General features: G+C 36.4%; 11 non-coding genes across 11 annotated transcripts; all 11 read right to left on the reverse strand.

Moving 5' to 3' along the window:
• Nucleotides 1–1,157: 1,157 nt before the first annotated feature.
• TRNAA-UGC (transfer RNA alanine (anticodon UGC)) lies at nt 1,158–1,229 on the reverse strand. The gene has a single exon. It is a non-coding gene; the product is annotated as a tRNA-Ala (tRNA).
• An 850-nt stretch (nt 1,230–2,079) lies between these two features.
• TRNAA-UGC (transfer RNA alanine (anticodon UGC)) lies at nt 2,080–2,151 on the reverse strand. Its single transcript has one exon. It is a non-coding gene; the product is annotated as a tRNA-Ala (tRNA).
• Nucleotides 2,152–3,002: 851 nt separating this feature from the next.
• TRNAA-UGC (transfer RNA alanine (anticodon UGC)) lies at nt 3,003–3,074 on the reverse strand. Its single transcript has one exon. It is a non-coding gene; the product is annotated as a tRNA-Ala (tRNA).
• Nucleotides 3,075–5,761: 2,687 nt separating this feature from the next.
• TRNAA-UGC (transfer RNA alanine (anticodon UGC)) lies at nt 5,762–5,833 on the reverse strand. Its single transcript has one exon. It is a non-coding gene; the product is annotated as a tRNA-Ala (tRNA).
• Nucleotides 5,834–6,684: 851 nt separating this feature from the next.
• Nucleotides 6,685–6,756, reverse strand: TRNAA-UGC (transfer RNA alanine (anticodon UGC)). Its single transcript has one exon. It is a non-coding gene; the product is annotated as a tRNA-Ala (tRNA).
• An 851-nt stretch (nt 6,757–7,607) lies between these two features.
• On the reverse strand, nt 7,608–7,679 carry TRNAA-UGC (transfer RNA alanine (anticodon UGC)). Its single transcript has one exon. It is a non-coding gene; the product is annotated as a tRNA-Ala (tRNA).
• An 851-nt stretch (nt 7,680–8,530) lies between these two features.
• Nucleotides 8,531–8,602, reverse strand: TRNAA-UGC (transfer RNA alanine (anticodon UGC)). Its single transcript has one exon. It is a non-coding gene; the product is annotated as a tRNA-Ala (tRNA).
• Nucleotides 8,603–11,283: 2,681 nt separating this feature from the next.
• TRNAA-UGC (transfer RNA alanine (anticodon UGC)) lies at nt 11,284–11,355 on the reverse strand. The gene has a single exon. It is a non-coding gene; the product is annotated as a tRNA-Ala (tRNA).
• An 851-nt stretch (nt 11,356–12,206) lies between these two features.
• On the reverse strand, nt 12,207–12,278 carry TRNAA-UGC (transfer RNA alanine (anticodon UGC)). Its single transcript has one exon. It is a non-coding gene; the product is annotated as a tRNA-Ala (tRNA).
• Nucleotides 12,279–13,129: 851 nt separating this feature from the next.
• On the reverse strand, nt 13,130–13,201 carry TRNAA-UGC (transfer RNA alanine (anticodon UGC)). Its single transcript has one exon. It is a non-coding gene; the product is annotated as a tRNA-Ala (tRNA).
• Nucleotides 13,202–14,969: 1,768 nt separating this feature from the next.
• On the reverse strand, nt 14,970–15,041 carry TRNAA-UGC (transfer RNA alanine (anticodon UGC)). The gene has a single exon. It is a non-coding gene; the product is annotated as a tRNA-Ala (tRNA).
• Between the last annotated feature and the right edge of the window lie 2,377 nt (nt 15,042–17,418).

Raw genomic sequence — 17,418 nt, forward strand, 5'->3', positions numbered from 1 at the left:
AACTATTTCATACTTACCATATGTTTTCCCTCAGTGTAGGAGAATGGCAATAGGCATTCAATGGGAACTTTACTTTGAAAAATGGAATGAAGACAATGTTGAATATAATCATATTTGATTGATTTTTTAAGATTTGTATTCAACTTTGACTATTGCTGTAGAGTACTTTTATTGGTTTGCCTGTTATCTGTGGCTCTTCTAGAGAGTTTACATATGGTAAAAAGCTGTATTTTGCAAAACATGGAGATGCCGGGGAATGAACTCGGTGCAAAGCAAAGCATGCGCTCTACCACTGAGCTACATCCCCTAGGAGCTGCTATTTTCTTATGCACAAGTGATTACAGCTTTACATTTCACTAGAGATTTACTACTTTTCAGTGTTATTAGGGACATCTTAGAGGATAGAAGTATAACCATTATACCATGCTTGACTTCAAGGACTTTATGGTTTTCATGGCTGATGAGAATGCAAGGAGATGCCCATTCCGAACATTGGAATGCTCTTAAAGTTCTCCATCAGAGACTGGTTTATCATCAGAATCCCCTACTTTTACTAATGAATGGTGTAGATATTGATCAAATTTTGCTAACTAGAGGGCTTTCTTACATTCTGTTTGGTCATCAGTGTCAGAATTTAGTAGAAGGGCACAAAGGATGCATGCTATGACTGCCTCTTGGGCTTGCTAGCTAATGCTTCACCAGACAATCTATCTAGAGTTGATATGTTGTCATCATTCCATGCTTTGAAATTTCATTAAGTGCTTGCCTTCCAAGCCCATGTCCATCCTCTTTTTGTTCACAAAGTGTTTGAACTTGTCTCTCAATCTTAATCAATTAGTTTTACTATATTATTTGTCTCGCTCTTTTATTAAACTTTGCTCGGGTAGTCGCCTTTAGTTCCCACTGAAAATAAAAAATCTATTTCCTACTTACTATATGTTTTCCCTCAGTGTAGGAGAATGGCAATAGGCATTCAATGGGAACTTTACTTTGAAAAATGGTATGAAGACGATGTTGAATATAATCATATTTGATTGATTTTTAATGATTTGTGTTCAACTTTGACTATTGCTGTAGAGTACTTTTATTGGATTGCTTGTTATCTGTGGCTCTTCTAGAGAGTTTACATATGGTAAAAAGCTGCATTTTGCAAAACATGGAGATGCCAGGTATTGAACCCGGGGCCTCATACATGCAAAGCATGCACTCTACCACTGAGCTACATCCCCTTAGAATTGCTATGTTCTTATGCACAAGTGATTGCAGCTTTACATTTCACTAGAGATTTACTACTTTTCAGTGTTATTAGGGATATCTTAGAAGATGGAAGTATAACCATTATACCATGCTTGACTTCAAGGACTTTATGGTTTTCATGGCTGATGAGAATGCATGGAGATGCCCATTCCGAACATTGGAATGCTCTTAAAGTTCTCCATCAGAGACTGGTTTATCATCAGAATCCCCTACTTTTACTAATGAATGGTGTAGATATTGATCAAGTTTTGCTAACTAGAGGGCTTTCTTACATTCTGTTTGGTCATCAGTGTCAGAATTTAGTAGAAGGGCACAAAGGATGCATGCTATGACTGCCTCTTGGGCTTGCTAGCTAATGCTTCACCAGACAATCTATCTAGAGTTGATATGTTGTCATCATTCCATGCTTTGAAATTTCATTAAGTGCTTGCCCTCCAAGCCCATGTCCATCCTCTTTTTGTTCACAAAGTGTTTGAACTTGTCTCTCAATCTTAATCAATTAGTTTTATTATATTATTTGTCTCGCTCTTTTATTAAACTTTGCTCGGGTAGTCTCCTTCAGTTCCCACTGAAAATAAAAAATCTATTTCCTACTTTCTATATGTTTTCCCACAGTGTAGGAGAATGACAATAGGCATTCAATGGGAACTTTACTTTGAAAAATGGTATGAAGACGATGTTGAATATAATCATATTTGATTGATTTTTTATGATTTGTATTCAACTTTGACTATTGCTTTAGAGAACTTTTATTGGATTGCTTGTTATCTGTGGCTCTTCTAGAGAGTTTACATATGGTAAAAAGCTGCATTTTGCAAAACATGGAGATGCCGGGTATTGAACCCGGGGCCTCATACATGCAAAGCATGCGCTCTACCACTGAGCTACATCCCCTTAAAATTGCTATGTTTTTATGCACAAGTGATTGCAGCTTTACATTTCACTAGAGATTTACTACTTTTCAGTGTTATTAGGGATATCTTAGAAGATGGAAGTATAACCATTATACCATGCTTGACTTCAAGGAATTTATGGTTTTCATGTCTGATGAGAATGCAAGTAGATGCCCATTCCGAACATTGGAATGCTCTTAAAGTTCTCCATCAGAGACTGGTTTATCATCAGAATCCCCTACTTTTACTAATGAATGGTGTGGATATTGAACAAGATTTGCTAACTAGAGGGCTTTCTTACATTCTCTTTGGTCATCAGTGTCAGAACTTAGTAGAAGTGCACAAAGGATGCATGCTATGATTGCCTCTTGGGCATTGCTATCTAATGCTTCACCAGACAACCTATCTAGAGTTGATATGTTGTCATCATTCCATGCTTTGAAATTTCATTAAGTGCTTGCCATCCAAGCCCTTGTCCATCCTCTTATTGTTCACAAAGTGTTTGAACTTGTCTCTCAATCTTAATCAATTAGTTTTACTATATTATTTGTCTCGCTCTTTTTTTAAACTTTGCTCAGGTAGTCGCCTTCAGTTCCCACTGAAAATAAAAAATCTATATCCTACTTACCATATGTTTTCCCTCAGTGCAGGAGAATGGCAATAGGCATTCAATGGGAACTTTACTTTGAAAAATGGTATGAAGACGATGTTGAATATAATCATATTTGATTGATTTTTTATGATTTGGATTCAAGTTTGACTATTGCTGTAGAGTACTTTTATTGGTTTGCTTGTTATGTTTGGCTCTTCTAGAGAGTTTACATATGGTAAAAAGCTGTATTTTGCAAAACATGGAGATGCAGGGGATTGAACCCTGGGCCTCATAAATGCAAAGCATGCGCTCTACCACTGAGCTACATCCCCTATGAGCTGCTGTATTTTTATATAAAAGTGATTGCATCTTTACATTTCACTAGAGATTTACTACTTTTCAGTGTTATTAGGGACATCTTAGAGGATGGAAGTATAACCATTATACCATGCTTGACTTCAAGTACTTTATGGTTTTCATGGCTGATGAGAATGCAAGGAGAAGCCCATTCCGAACATTGGAATGCTCTTAAAGTTCTCCATCAGAGACTGGTTTATCATCAGAATCCCCTACTTTTTCTAATGAATGGTGTAGATATTAATCAAGTTTTGCTAACTAGAGGGCTTTCTTACATACTGTTTGGTCATCAGTTTCAGAATTTAGTAGAAGGGCACAAAGGATGCATGCTATGACTGCCTCTTGGGCTTGCTACCTAATGCTTCACCAGACAATCTATCTAGAGTTGATATGTTGTCATCATTCCATGCTTTGAAATTTCATTAAGTGCTTGCCCTCCAAGCCCATGTCCATCTTCTTTTTGTTCACAAAGTGTTTGAACTTGTCTCTCAATCTTAATCAATTAGTTTTGTTATATTATTTGTCTCACTCTTTTATTAAACTTTTCTAGTGTAGTCGCCTTCAGTTTCCACTGAAAATAAAAAATCTATTTCCTACTTACCATATGTTTTCCCACAGTGTAGGAGAATGGCAATAGGCATTCATTGGGAACTTTACTTTGAAAAATGGTATGAAGACGATGCTGAATATAATCATATTATTTATTTAATTTTTTATGATTTGTATTCAACTTTGACTATTGCTATAGAGTACTTTTATTGGTTTGCTTGTTATCTTTGGCTCTTCTAGAGAGTTTACCTATGGCAAAAAGCTGTATTTTACAAAACATGGAGATGCCGGGGATTGAACCCTTGTCCTCATATATGCACTCTACCACTGAGCTACATCCCTTATGAGATGCTATATTTTTATGCAGATGTGATTGCAGCTTTACATTTCACTAGAGATTTACTACTTTTCATTGTTATTAGGGACATCTTAGAGGATGGAAGTATAACCATTATACCATGCTTGACTTAAAGGACTTTATGGTATTCATGGCTGATGAGAATGCAAGTAGATGCCCATTCCGAACATTGGAATGCTCTTAAAGTTCTCCATCAGAGACTGGTTTATCATCAGAATCCCCTACTTTTACTAATGAATGGTTTGGATATTGAACAAGTTTTGCTAAATAGCGGGCTGTCTTACATTCTGTTTGGACATCAGTGTCAGAAGTTAGTAGAAGGGCACAAAGGATACATGCTATGACTGCCTCTTGGGCATTGCTAACTAATGCTTCACCAGACAACCTATCTAGAGTTGATATGTTGTCATCATTCCATGCTTTGAAATTTCATTAAGTGCTTGCCATCCAAGCCCTTGTCCATCCTCTTATTGTTCACAAAGTGTTTGAACTTGTCTCTCAATCTTAATCAATTAGTTTTACTATATTATTTGTCTCGCTCTTTTTTTAAACTTTGCTCAGGTAGTCGCCTTCAGTTCCCACTGAAAATAAAAAATCTATATCCTACTTACCATATATTTTCCCTCAGTGCAGGAGAATGGCAATAGGCCTTCAATGGGAACTTTACTTTGAAAAATGGTATGAAGACGATGTTGAATATGATCATATTATTTATTTAATTTTTTATGATTTGTATTCAACTTTGACTATTGCTATAGAGTACTTTTATTGGTTTGCTTGTTATCTTTGGCTCTTCTAGAGAGTTTACCTATGGCAAAAAGCTGTATTTTGCAAAACATGGAGATGTCGGGGATTGAACCCTTGTCCTCATATATGCACTCTACCACTGAGCTACATCCCCTATGAGATGCTATATTTTTATGCACAAGTGATTGCAGCTTTACATTTCACTAGAGATTTACTAGTTTTCATTGTTATTAGGGACATCTTAGAGGAAGGATGTATAACCATTATACCATGCTTGACTTCAAGGACTTTATGGTTTTCATGGCTGATGAGAATGCAAGTAGATGCCCATTCCGAACATTGGAATGCTCTTAAAGTTCTCCATCAGAGACTGGTTTATCATCAGAATCCCCTACTTTTGCTAATGAATGGTGTGGATATTGATCAAGTTTAGCTAAAAAGAGTGCTTTCTTACATTCTGTTTGGTCATCAGTGTCAGAACTTAATAGAAGGGCACAAAGGACGCATGCTATTACTGCCTCTTGGGCTAGCTAGCTAGCTAATGCTTCACCAGACAATCTATCTAGATTTGATATGTTGTCATCATTCCATGCTTTGAAATTTCATTAAGTGCTTGCCCTCCAAGCCCATGTCCATCCTCTTTTTGTTCACAAAGTGTTTGAACTTGTCTCTCAATCTTAATCAATTAGTTTTGCTATATTATTTGTCACACTCTTTTATTAAACTTTGCTCGGATACTCGCCTTCAGTTCCCACTGAAAATTAAAAATCTATTTCTTACTTACAATATGTTTTCCCTCAGTGTAGGAGAATGGCAATAGGCATTCAATGGGAAATTTACTTTGAAAAATGGTATGAAGACGATGCTGAATATAATCATATTTCATTGATTTTTTATGATTTGTATTCAACTTTGAATAATGCTGTAGAGTACTTTTATTGTATTGCTTGTTATCTGTGGCTCTTCTAGAGAGTTTACATATGTCAAAAAGCTGTATTTTGCAAAAGATAGAGATGCCGGGGATTGAACCTGGGGCCTCATACATGCAAAGCATGCGCTCTACCACTGAGCTACATCCCCTATGAGCTGCTATATTTTTATATAAAAGTGATTGCAGCTTTACATTTCACTAGAGATTTACTACTTTTCAGTGTTATTAGGGACATCTTAGAGGATGGAAGGATAACCATTATACCATGTTGAACTTCAAGGACTTCATGGTTTCCATGGCTGATGAGAATGCAAGTAGATGCCCATTCCGAACATTGGAATGCTCTTAAAGTTCTCCATCAGAGACTGGTTTATCATCAGAATCCCCTACTTTTACTAATGAATGGTGTGGATATTGATCAAGTTTTGCTAACTAGAGGGCTGTCTTACTTTCTGTTTGGTCATCAGTGTCAGAACTTAGTAGAAGGGCACAAAGGATGCATGCTATGACTGCCTCTTGGGCTTTGCTAACTAATGCTTCAGTAGACAATCTATCTAGAGTTGATATGTTGTCATCATTCCATGCTTTGAAATTTCATTAAGTGCTTGCCCTCCAAGCCCTTGTCCATCCTCTTATTGTTCACAAAGTGTTTGAACTTGTCTCTCAATCTTAAACAATTAGTTTTACTATATTATTTGTCTCGCTCTTTTTTTAAACTTTGCTCAGGTAGTCGCCTTCAGTTCCCACTGAAAATAAAAAATCTATATCCTACTTACCATATGTTTTCCCTCAGTGTAGGAGAATGGCAATCGGCATTCAATGGGAACTTTACTTTGAAAAATGGTATGAAGACGATGTTGAATATAATCATATTTGATTGATTTTTTATGATTTGTATTCAAGTTTGACTATTGCTGTAGAGTACTTTTATTGGATTGCTTGTTATCTTTGGCTCTTCTAGAGAGTTTACATATGGTAAAAAGCTGTATTTTGCAAAACATGGAGATGCCAGGGATTGAACCCTGGGCCTCATACATGCAAAGCATGCGCTCTACCACTGAGCTACATCCCCTATGAGCTGCTATATTTTTTTATAAAAGTGATTGCAGCTTTACATTTCACTAGAGATTTACTACTTTTCAGTGTTATTAGGGATATCTTAGAGGATGGAAGTATAACCATTATACCATGCTTGACTTCAAGGACTTTATGGTTTTCATGGCTGATGAGAATGCAAGGAGATGCGCATTCCGAACATTGGAATGCTCTTAAAGTTCTCCATCAGAGACTGGTTTATCATCAGAATCCCCTACTTTTACTAATGAATGGTGTAGATATTGATCAAGTTTTGCTAACTAGAGGGCATTCTTACATACTGTTTGATCATCAGTTTCAGAATTTAGTAGAAGGGCACAAAGGATGCATGCTATGATTGCCTCTTGGGCATTGCTATCTAATGCTTCACCAGACAATCTATCTAGAGTTGATATGTTGTCATCATTCCATGCTTTGAAATTTCATTAAGTGCTTGCCCTCCAAGCCCATGTCCATCCTCTTTTTGTTCACAAAGTGTTTGAACTTGTCTCTCAATCTTAATCAATTAGTTTTGCTATATTATTTGTCTCACTCTTTTATTAAACTTTTCTAGTCTAGTCGCCTTCAATTTCCATTGAAAATAAAAAATCTATTTCCTACTTACCATATGTTTTCCCACAGTGTAGGAGAATGGCAATAGGCATTCAATGGGAACTTTACTTTGAAAAATGGTATGAAGACGATGCTGAATATTATCATATTTCATTGATTTTTTATGATTTGTATTCAACTTTGAATAATGCTGTGGAGTAATTTTATTGTATTGCTTGTTATCTGTGGCTCTTCTAGAGAGTTTACATATGGCAAAAAGCTGTATTTTGCAAAATATGGAGATGCCGGGGATTGATCCTGGGGCCTCATACATGCAAAGCATGCGCTCTACCACTGAGCTACATCCCCTTAGAGCTGCTATTTTCTTATGCACAAGTGATTGCAGCTTTACATTTCACTAGAGATTTACTACTTTTCAGTGTTATTAGGGACATCTTAGAGGATGGAAGGATAACCATTATACCATGTTGAACTTCAAGGACTTCATGGTTTCCATGGCTGATGAGAATGCAAGTAGATGCCCATTCCGAACATTGGAATGCTCTTAAAGTTCTCCATCAGAGACTGGTTTATCATCAGAATCCCCTACTTTTACTAATGAATGGTGTGGATATTGATCAAGTTTTGCTAACTAGAGGGCTGTCTTACTTTCTGTTTGGTCATCAGTGTCAGAACTTAGTAGAAGGGCACAAAGGATGCATGCTATGACTGCCTCTTGGGCTTTGCTAACTAATGCTTCAGTAGACAATCTATCTAGAGTTGATATGTTGTCATCATTCCATGCTTTGAAATTTCATTAAGTGCTTGCCCTCCAAGCCCTTGTCCATCCTCTTATTGTTCACAAAGTGTTTGAACTTGTCTCTCAATCTTAAACAATTATTTTTACTATATTATTTGTCTCGCTCTTTTTTTAAACTTTGCTCAGGTAGTCGCCTTCAGTTCCCACTGAAAATAAAAAATCTATATCCTACTTACCATATGTTTTCCCTCAGTGTAGGAGAATGGCAATAGGCATTCAATGGGAACTTTACTTTGAAAAATGGTATGAAGACGATGTTGAATATAATCATATTTGATTGATTTTTTATGATTTGTATTCAAGTTTGACTATTGCTGTAGAGTACTTTTATTGGATTGCTTGTTATTTTTGGCTCTTCTAGAGAGTTTACATATGGTAAAAAGCTGTATTTTGCAAAAATTGGAGATGCCAGGGATTGAACCCTGGGCCTCATACATGCAAAGCATGCGCTCTACCACTGAGCTACATCCCCTATGAGCTGCTATATTTTTATATAAAAGTGATTGCAGCTTTACATTTCACTAGAGATTTACTACTTTTCAGTGTTATTAGGGACATCTTAGAGGATGGAAGTATAACCATTATACCATGCTTGACTTCAAGGACTTTATGGTTTTCATGTCTGATGAGAATGCAAGGAGATGCCCATTCCGAACATTGGAATGCTCTTAAAGTTCTACATCAGAGACTGGTTGATCATCAGAATCCCCTACTTTTACAAATGAATGGTGTAGATATTGATCAAGTTTTGCTAAAAAGAGGGCTTTCTTACATACTGTTTGGTCATCAGTTTCAGAATTTAGTAGAAGGGCACAAAGGATGCATGCTATGACTGCCTCTTGGGCTTGCTACCTAATGCTTCACCAGACAATCTATCTAGAGTTGATATGTTGTCATCATTCCATGCTTTGAAATTTCATTAAGTGCTTGCCCTCCAAGCCCATGTCCATCCTCTTTTTGTTCACAAAGTGTTTGAACTTGTCTCTCAATCTTAATCAATTAGATTTGCTATATTATTTGTCGCGCTCTTTTATTAAACTTTGCTCAAGTAGTCGCCTTCAGTTCCCTCTGAAAATTAAAAATCTATTTCCTACTTACAATATGTTTTCCCTCAGTGTAGGAGAATGGCAATAGGCATTCAATGGGAACTTTACTTTGAAAAATGGAATGAAGACGATGATGAATATTATCATATTATTTATTTAATTTTTTATGATTTGTATTCAACTTTGACTATTGCTATAGAGTACTTTTATTGGTTTGCTTGTTATCTTTGGCTCTTCTAGAGAGTTTACCTATGGCAAAAAGCTGTATTTTGCAAAACATGGAGATGTCGGGGATTGAACCCTTGTCCTCATATATGCACTCTACCACTGAGCTACATCCCCTATGAGATGCTATATTTTTATGCACAAGTGATTGCAGCTTTACATCTCACTGGAGATTTAATACTTTTCATTGTAATTAGGGACATCTTAGAGGAAGGATGTATAACCATTATACCATGCTTGACTTCAAGGACTTTATGGTTTTCATGGCTGATGAGAATGCAAGTAGATGCCCATTCCGAACATTGGAATGCTCTTAAAGTTCTCCATCAGAGACTGGTTTATCATCAGAATCCCCTACTTTTACTAATGAATGGTATGGATATTGATCAAGTTTTGCTAAAAGAGTGCTTTCTTACATTCTCTTTGGTCATCAGTATCAGAACTTAGTAGAAGTGCACAAAGGATGCATGCTATGATTGCCTCTTGGGCATTGCTAGCTAATGCTTCACCAGGTAATCTATCTAGAGTTGATATGTTGTCATCATTCCTTGCTTTGAAATTTCATTAAGTGCTTGAACTCCAAGCCCATGTCCATCCTCTTTTTGTTCACAAAGTGTTTGAACTTGTCTCTCAATCTTAATCAATTAGTTTTACTGTATTATTTGTCTCACTCTTTTATTCAACTTTTCTAGGGTAGTCGCCTTCAGTTTCCACAGAAAATAAAAAATCTATTTCCTACTTACCATATGTTTTCCCACAGTGTAGGAGAATGGCAATAGGCATTCAAAGGGAACTTTACTTTGAAAAATGGAATGAAGGTGATGATGAATATGATCATATTATTTATTCAATTTTTTATGATTTGTATTCAACTTTGTTTATTGCTATAGAGTACTTTTATTGGTTTGCTTGTTATCTTTGGCTCTTCTAGAGAGTTTACCTATGGCAAAAAGCTGTATTTTACAAAACATGGAGATGTCGGGGATTGAACCCTTGTCCTCATATATGCACTCTACCACTGAGCTACATCCCCTATGAGATGCTATATTTTTATGCACAAGTGATTGCAGCTTTACATTTCACTAGAGATTTACTACTTTTCATTGTTATTAGGGACATCTTAGAGGAAGGATGTATAACCATTATACCATGCTTGACTTCAAGGACTTAATGGTTTTCATGGCTGATGAGAATTCAAGTAGATGCCCATTTCGAACATTGGAATGCTCTTAAAGTTCTCCATCAGAGACTGGTTTATCATCAGAATCGCCTACTTTTGCTAATGAAATGTGTGGATATTGATCAAGTTTTGCTAAAAAGAGTGCTTTCTTACATTCTGTTTGGTCATCAGTGTCAGAACTTAATAGAAGGGCACAAAGGATACATGCTATTACTGCCTCTTGGGCTAGCTAGCTAATGCTTCACCAGACAATCTATCTAGATTTGATATGTTGTCATCATTCCATGCTTTGAAATTTCATTAAGTGCTTGCCCTCCAAGCCCATGTCCATCCTCTTTTTGTTCACAAAGTGTTTGAACTTGTCTCCCAATCTTAATCAATTAGTTTTGCTATATTATTTGTCACACTCTATTATTAAATTTTGCATGGATACTCGATTCAGTTCCCACTGAAAATTAAAAATCTATTTCTTTCTTACAATATGTTTTCCCTCAGTGTAGGAGAATGGCAATAGGCATTCAATGGGAACTTTACTTTGAAAAATGGTATAAAGACGATGTTGAATATAATCATATTTCATTGATTTTTTATGATTTGTATTCAACTTTGAATAATGCTGTAGAGTACTTTTATTGGATTGCTTGTTATCTGTGGCTCTTCTAGAGAGTTTACGTATGGTAAAAAGCTGTATATTGCAAAACATGGAGATGCCGGGGATTGAACCTGGGGCCTCATACATGCAAAGCATGCGCTCTACCACTGAGCTACATCACCTTAGAGATGCTATTTTCTTATGCACAAGTGATTGCAGCTTTCCATTTCACTAGAGATTTACTTATTTTCAGTGTTATTAGGGACATCTTAGAGGATGGAAGGATAACCATTATACCATGCTGGACTTCAAGGACTTCATGGTTTCCATGGCTGATGAGAATGCAAGTAGATGCCCATTCCGAACATTGGAATGCTCTTAAAGTTCTCCATCAGAGACTGGTTTATCATCAGAATCCCCTACTTTTACTAATGAATGTTGTGGATATTGATCAAGTTTTGCTAAATAGAGGGCTGTCTTACATTCTGTTTGGTCATCAGTGTCAGAACTTAGTAGAAGGGCACAAAGGATGCATGCTATGATTGCCTCTTGGGCATTGCTAACTAATGCTTCACCAGACAATCTATCTATAGTTGATATGTTGTCATCATTCCATGCTTTGAAATTTCATTAAGTGCTTGCCCTCCAAGCCCTTGTTCATCCTCTTATTGTTCACAAAGTGTTTGAACTTGTCTCTCAATCTTAATCAATTAGTTTTACTATATTATTTGTCTCGCTCTTTTTTTAAACTTTGCTCAGGTAGTCGCCTTCAGTTCCCACTGAAAATAAGAAATCTATATCCTACTTACCATATGTTTTCCCTCAGTGTAGGAGAATGGCAATAGGCATTCAATGGGAACTTTACTTTGAAAAATGGTATGAAGACGATGTTGAATATAATCATATTTGATTGATTTTTTATGATTTGTATTCAAGTTTGACTATTGCTGTAGAGTACTTTTATTGGATTGCTTGTTATCTGTGGCTCTTCTAGAGAGTTTACATATGGTAAAAAGCTGTATTTTGCAAAACATGGAGATGCCAGGGATTGAACCCAGGGCCTCATACATGCAAAGCATGTGCTCTACCACTGTGCTACATCCCCTTAGAGCTGCTAAGTTCTTATGGACAAGTGATTGCAGCTTTACATTTCACTAGAGATTTACTACTTTTCAGTGTTATTAGGGATATCTTAGAAGATGGAAGTATAACCATTATACCATGCTTGACTTCAAGGAATTTATGGTTTTCATGTCTGATGAGACTGCAAGTAGATGCCCATTCCGAACATTGGAATGCTCTTAAAGTTCTCCATCAGAGACTGGTTTATCATCAGAATCCCCTACTTTTACTAATGAATTTTGTGGATATTGATCAAGTTTTGCTAAAAAGAGGGCGTTCTTACATTCTGTTTGGTCATCAGTGTCAGAACTTAGTAGAAGTGCACAAAGGATGCATGCGATGATTGACTCTTGGGCATTGCTATCTAATGCTTCACCAGATAATCTATCTAGAGTTGATATGTTGTCATCATTCCATGCTTTGAAATTTCATTAAGTGCTTGCCCTCCAAGCCCATGTCCATCCTCTTTTTGTTTACAAAGTGTTTGAACTTGTCTCTCAATCTTAATCAATTAGTTTTGCGATATTATTTGTCTCGCTCTTTTATTAAACTTTGCTCGGGTAGTTGCCTTCAGTTCAAACTGAAAATAAAAAATCTATTTCCTACTCACTATATGTTTTCCCTCAGTGTAGGAGAATGGCAATAGGCATTCAATGGGAACTTTACTTTGAAAAATGGAATGAAGACGATGATGAATATTATCATATTTGATTAATTTTTTATGATTTGTTTTCAACTTTGACTATTGCTGTAGAGCACTTTTATTGGTTTGCTTGTTATCTTTGGCTCTTCTAGTGAGTTTACATATGGTAAAAAGCTGTATTTTGCAAAACATGGAGATGCCGGGGATTAAACCCTCGGCCTCATACATGCAAAGCATGCGCTCTACCACTGAGCTACATCCCCTATTAGCTGCTATATTTTTATATAAAAGTGATTGCAGCTTTACATTTCACTAGAGATTTACTACTTTTCAGTGTTATTAGGGACATCTTAGAGGATGGAAGGATAACCATTATACCATGCTGGACTTCAAGGACTTCATGGTTTCCATGGCTGATGAGAATGCAAGTAGATGCCCATTCCGAACATTGGAATGCTCTTAAAGTTCTCCATCAGAGACTGGTTTATCATCAGAATCCCCTACTTTTACTAATGAATGGTGTGGATATTGATCAAGTTTTGCTAAATAGAGGGCTGTCTTACATTCTGTTTGGTCATCAGTGTCAGAACTTAGTAGAAGGGCACAAAGGATGCATGCTATGATTGCCTCTTGGGCATTGCTAACTAATGCTTCACCAGACAATCTATCTAGAGTTGATATGTTGTCATCATTCCATGCTTTGAAATTTCATTAAGTGCTTGCCCTCCAAGCCCTTGTTCATCCTCTTGTTGTTCACAAAGTGTTTGAACTTGTCTCTCAATCTTAATCAATTAGTTTTACTATATTATTTGTCTCGCTCTTTTTTTAAACTTTGCTCGGGTAGTCGCCTTCAGTTACCTCTGAAAATTAAAAATCTATTTCCTATATACAATATGTTTTCCCACAGTGTAGGAGAATGGCAATAGGCATTCAATGGGAACTTTACTTTGAAAATTGGAATGAAGACGATGATGAATATGATCATATTATTTATTTAATTTTTTATGATTTGTATTCAACTTTGACTATTGCTATAGAGTACTTTTATTGGTTTGCTTGTTATCTTTGGCTCTTCTAGAGAGTTTACCTATGACAAAAAGCTGTATTTTGCAAAACATGGAGATGTCGGGGATTTAACCCTTGTCCTCATATTTGCACTCTACCACTGAGCTACATCCCCTATGAGATGCTATATTTTTATGCACAAGTGATTGCAGCTTTACATTTCACTAGAGATTTACTACTTTTCATTGTAATTAGGGACATCTTAGAGGAAGGATGTATAACCATTATACCATGCTTGACTTCAAGGACTTTATGGTTTTCATGGCTTATGAGAATGCAAGTAGATGCCCATTCCGAACATTGGAATGCTCTTAAAGTTCTCCATCAGAGACTGGTTTATCTTCAGAATCCCCTGCTTTTGCTATTGAATGGTATGGATATTGATCAAGTTTTGCTAAAAAGAGGGCTTTCTTACATTCTGTTTGGTCATCAGTGTCAGAACTTAGTAGAAGGGCACAAAGGATGCATGCTATGATTGCCTCTTGGGCATTGCTAGCTAATGCTTCACCAGATAATCTATCTAGAATTGATATGTTGTCATCATTCCTTGCTTTGAAATTTCATGAAGTGCTTGCCCTCCAAGCCCATGTCCATCCTCTTTTTGTTCAAAAAGTGTTTGAACTTGTCTCTCAATCTTAATCAATTAGTTTTACTATATTATTTGTCTCGCTCTTTTTTTAAACTTTGCTCAGGTAGTCGCCTTCAGTTCCCAATGAAAATAAAAAATCTATATCCTACTTACCATATGTTTTCCCTCAGTGTAGGAGAATGGCAATAGGCATTCAATGGGAACTTTACTTTGAAAAATGGTATGAAGACGATGTTGAATATAATCATATTTGATTGATTTTTTATGATTTGTATTCAAGTTTGACTATTGCTGTAGAGTACTTTTATTGAATTGCTTGTTATCTGTGGCTCTTCTAGAGAGTTTACATATGGTAAAAAGCTGTATTTTGCAAAACATGGAGATGCCCGGGATTGAACCCGGGGCCTCATACATGCAAAGCATGTGCTCTACCACTGTGCTACATCCCCTTAGAGCTGCTATGTTCTTATGGACAAGTGATTGCAGCTTTACATTTCACTAGAGATTTACTACTTTTCAGTGTTATTAGGGATATCTTAGAAGATGGAAGTATAACCATTATACCATGCTTGACTTCAAGGAATTTATGGTTTTCATGTCTGATGAGAATGCAAGTAGTGCCCATTCCGAACATTGGAATGCTCTTAAAGTTCTCCATCAGAGACTGGTTTAACATCAGAATCCCCTACTTTTACTTATGAATGGTGTGGATATTGATCAAGTTTTGCTAACTAGAGGGCATTCTTACATTCTGTTTGGTCATCAGTGTCAGAACTTAGTAGAAGGGCACAAAGGATGCATGCAATGAGTGCCTCTTGGACTAGCTAGCTAATGCTTCACCAGACAATCTATTTAGAGTTGATATGTTGTCATCATTCCATGCTTTGAAATTTCAATAAATGCTTGCCCTCCAAGCCCATGTCCATCCTCTTTTTGTTCACAAAGTGTTTGAACTTGTCTCTCAATCTTAATCAATTAGTTTTACTATATTATTTGTCTCGCTCTTTTATTAAACTTTGCTCAGGTAGTCGCCTTCAGTTCCCACTGAAAATAAAAAATCTATTTCCTACTCTCTATATGTTTTCCCTCAGTGTAGGAGAATGGCAATAGGCATTCAATGGGAACTTTACTTTGAAAAATGGAATGAAGACGATGTTGAATATAATCATATTTGATTGATTTTTTATGATTTGTATTCAACTTTGACTATTGCAGTAGAGTACTTTTATTGGTTTGCTTGTTATCTGTGGCTTTTCTAGAGAGTTTAGATATAAAAAAAAGCTGTATTTTGCAAAACATGGAGATGCCGGGGATTGAACTCGGGGCCTCATACATGCGCTTTACCACTGAGCTACATCCCCTATGAGCTGCTATATTTTTACACAAAAGTGATTGCAGCTTTACATTTCACTAGAGATTTACTACTTTTCAGTGTTATTAGGGACATCTTAGAGGATGGAAGTATAACCATTATACCATGCTTGACTTCAAGGACTTTATGGTTTTCATGGCTGATGAGAATGCAAGGAGATGCCCATTCCAAACATTGGAATGCTCTTAAAGTTCTCCATCAGAGACTGGTTTATCATCAGAATCCCCTACTTTTACTAATGAATGGTGTAGATATTGATCAAGTTTTGCTAACTAGAGGGCTTTCTTACATTCTGTTTGGTCATCAGTGTCAGAATTTAGTAGAAGGGCACAAAGGATGCATGCTATGACTGCCTCTTGGGCATTGCTAACTAATGCTTCACCAGACAATCTATCTAGAGTTGATATGTTGTCATCATTCCATGCTTTGAAATTTAATTAAGTGCTTGCCCTCCAAGCCCTTGTCCAACCTCTTTCTGTTCACAAAGTGTTTGAACTTGTCTCTCAATCTTAATCAATTAGTTTTACTATATTATTTGTCTTGCTCTTTTATTAAACTTTGCTCAGGTAGTCGCCTTCAGTTCCCACTGAAAATAAAAAAAACTATTTCCTACTTTCCATATGTTTTCCCTCAGTGTAGGAGAATGGCAATAGGCATTCAATGGGAACTTTACTTTGAAAAATGGTATGAAGAAGATGTTGAAAATAATCATATTTGATTGATTTTTTATGATTTGTATTTAACTTTGACTATTGCTGTAGATTACTTTTATTGGTTTGCTTGTTATCTGTGGCTCTTGTAGAGAGTTTACATATGGTAAAAAGCTGTATTTTGCAAAACATGGAGATGCCTGGGATTGAACCCGGGGCCTCCTACATGCAAAGCACTGAGCTACATCCCCTTAGAGCTGCTATTTTCTTAAGCAAAAGTGATTGCAGCTTTACATTTCACTAGAGATTTACTACTTTTCAGTGTTATTAGGAACATCTTAGAGAATGGAAGTATAACCATTATACCATGCTTGACTTCAAGGACTTTATGGTTTTCATGGCTGATGAGAATGCAAGGAGATGCCCATTCCAAACATTGAAATGCTCTTAAAGTTCTCCATCAGAGACTGGTTTATCATCAGAATCCCCTACTTTTACTAATGAATGGTTTAGATATTGATCAAGTTTTGCTAACTAGAGGGCTTTCTTACATTCTGTTTGATCATCAGTGTCAGAATTTAGTAGAAGGGCACAAAGAATGCATGCTATGACTGCCTCTTGGGCATTGCTAACTAATGCTTCACCAGACAATCTATCTAGAGTTGATATGTTGTCATCATTCCATGCTTTGAAATTTCATTAAGTGCTTGCCCTCCAAGCCCTTGTCCATCCTCTTATTGTTCACAAAGTGTTTGAACTTGTCTCTCAATCTTAAACAATTAGTTTTACTATATTATTTGTCTC

Source organism: Taudactylus pleione, unplaced genomic scaffold, assembly GCF_031769625.1.
Source record: "Taudactylus pleione unplaced genomic scaffold, aTauple2 ptg000070l, whole genome shotgun sequence".
Taxonomy (NCBI): Eukaryota; Metazoa; Chordata; class Amphibia; order Anura; family Myobatrachidae; genus Taudactylus; species Taudactylus pleione.